The sequence below is a fragment of the Apis dorsata genome, unplaced genomic scaffold, assembly GCF_000469605.1.
Source record: "Apis dorsata unplaced genomic scaffold, Apis dorsata 1.3 scaffold_46, whole genome shotgun sequence".
NCBI classification, from domain to species: domain Eukaryota; kingdom Metazoa; phylum Arthropoda; class Insecta; order Hymenoptera; family Apidae; genus Apis; species Apis dorsata.
Window position 1 is genome coordinate 137,432 of NW_006263348.1, and position 2,718 is coordinate 140,149.

Below are 2,718 nucleotides of genomic sequence, written 5' to 3' on the forward strand. Positions count from 1 at the left end.
GACCGATCGTGGACACGCGATACGGTTCGCACGCGGCAAATTCGCCGTATCTGTGCCCGCCAAAGTGCCTATCGAGCCGATTTTTTTTCGTCCCCGCACGCAATACCGGCCACCTGTCATAATTGCGTCGCGCCGATTGACGCGACGGATCGAAATCGTATCGCTTTCGAGAACCGCTTCGAGAATCATTAATGGGATTGGTTCGATGCTCGCCCGATTTCGGTGCAGTAACGGTTACGGTTACGATAATGGGAGGGGGAGGGGCGATAACGACGGGGGAAATAGCGACAGCTCTATTTTTGTCGAGCTCGCGACGCAATATCGGTCTGATACCGCGCCACTTAGGGTGGATGGACGAGAGGGGGAACGACTCGATCGTTGGAAATCTCTGCCTGAATTAAATTGAATCCTTGCGAGTTTTGAGAGAATCGTTTGAGACATAATTTATCGACAGAAAGGATTAATTGTTAAGGCAAAGTATCGCTTGCTTCCTCTCCAAATTCCTCTTTATGGATAGATAGATGAAATAATCGTTTGTTGTATATTTTGGTTCTTTGATTTGTAGCAATGGACGATGAATGGCGGGTTATTTATTCGTGTGTAGATATCTTTATACTATTTTCATGCTATCTTAGAAATATTCTTAATAAATGACGAATCATTGAAAGATCGTACAAAGTTAGATCATTTTTTAAAATTCAATGAAAAAAAAATAAGCGAGAGATGAATAAGAAAACGAATCATTGATATCGTAACTGATACGAATACCAATTATGTGTACCATCCCTTTATCCTTTTGTCAAGTTGGTGAAAATTTAACGGTTTATCGCTCAAAGAGGAAAGGGAGATCTTGGGAAGGGGGCTGAGACCAGGCTATTTAACAGGTCGGCCTGCGTGTAAACTGCTTTCAGCAGAAGCTTGCCTCTTTGTCTTACAAGCCGAAACTGTCTCAAAGTTCCATCCTCTTTCCTTTCAAACCCAATTACATCGCTCCCGAGAGTTGGGCCTCGCCCTGCCAACGAAACTCCGATAAAAGAGGGCGGGGGAGGAGTTTGATAAAACAACCAACCGTGACAATCGTTGTCCCCTGTCGTGACGACAGGAAAGAAAAGAGAAAGGAAGAGAAACAAAAAAAAAAAAAGAAAAAGAAAAAGCAAGAAAATCGTGTTACGGGGAGAAACCGAGTAACCTTTATCTCGCTTTATGAATCGTTTCGATTTCGAAGACCACGATCGCGGATGAAATCCGAACGACACCGTAAATTACTTTTCTGACGGGGTAATATCGAATCCCGCCACCATTCCATTCCGCCCAACAATCAAACGTTCCGCAGAGACGTTTGCCACCGACCCCTCTCCTCCCATCACCTTTGATCAGATCTTCCCGCGTTAAGGCGAGTTTAAAACTTTTCGGATCTATATAACGTGTATCCTGGACAGACAGATTCTCTAGGTGCAAAGATTGCTTTCGCGCGGAATGAACGTCATAAGCGAACGAAAGAAGGGCGATTCGTTCGTATCGAAGAGCGAAACGAGTATTATATCGCAATGGAAATATTTTTAGAGATATATCGAGAGAAATTACGATACGACGTGTTTGGAGGCGAACGAATCTGAAAATTCATCACGAAACGAACTGTTATTATAGTCAATTAGAAGATGATTGAGATTGAAGCGAAGTGAATGGAATTCAATGATCGAATCGTTCGTGAAATGAAATAAAAAAGAGAGAAAAAATGTAAATTGACTTTCGTCATGCGCATCGGATGAGAGGGTATGCATATACCCGATGACTAATGCCTCGTCGAAACGAGCTGACCTTTCGAGAAATCGATCATTTCCGGGAATGGTGGAGTTTTGGTGGTGGAGCGGTTCGTTCCATGATTACTATGCGGAGAGACGTGTACAAATAAGTAGCCTCGATACAAGCATGACAAATAGGGGTGGAAATTCGTGTATGGAAACTAAGACGAATTTGGGGTGCAATTTTCTGGGAGGGGGGACGACGAGGATAACTGCAATCGAAACTTGAGCATTGCGACGATATATTTGGGGCATGGTCGACAGTTCCCTCTCTCTCTTTCTCTCTCTCTCTCTGGTGGAAACAGTTTTCCAACTATCCGCCACGATTGTCAACGCGCTCGAAATTCTTCGAGTTTGATTTCATTTCGCGGTTTCATTCTTTATTGAGAGCATAATATGTTAATTTTAATCGGAGGGAATTATTAATTGTGAGAAACATTGTGATTTCGAAGAATTCGAAAAGGGCGTGTCTACGTGTCGTTTTTCTTTTCGTTGCTTCTTATTTCGTTGTAAATATTCCTTTTTACTATTATTTTAATATTAAATAAATTTTAATAGTTTTGACAAAATGTGGAAAATGAAATTCCGCAAATTTTCTCACTCCAATTCTTTGTTGGATTTATCGTAGTTATCCAGAGGCAGGATCGTATCACACCAAGCGGCTCCCAATCGAGCTGACAGTTTGGAAGAGGATAAGCTGGTAACAACGGCTAAAAGGGAGCCAAAGGGCAATGGGATCCTGATCTAGCATCGCTGTGTTTTATAGACTTTGGATTAACACGGAACTAAATGGATAAAAAGCATTCCACTTTATCCTTTTTCTTCCTTTTTCCTCTGTCTCTCTCTCCATCTCTCTCGCGCGCGTTACGCGTGCGCGCCACTCTCTCTCTCTCTCTCTCTCTCTCTCTCTCTCTCT

At 42.7% G+C, this 2,718-nt stretch overlaps 1 protein-coding gene across 1 annotated transcript in view; it reads right to left on the reverse strand.

The window, feature by feature from the left end:
- LOC102670923 (disintegrin and metalloproteinase domain-containing protein 10-like) overlaps window positions 1–2,718 on the reverse strand; it is a 156,639-nt gene that overhangs the window by 131,429 nt on the left and 22,492 nt on the right. The window lies entirely within an intron of this gene.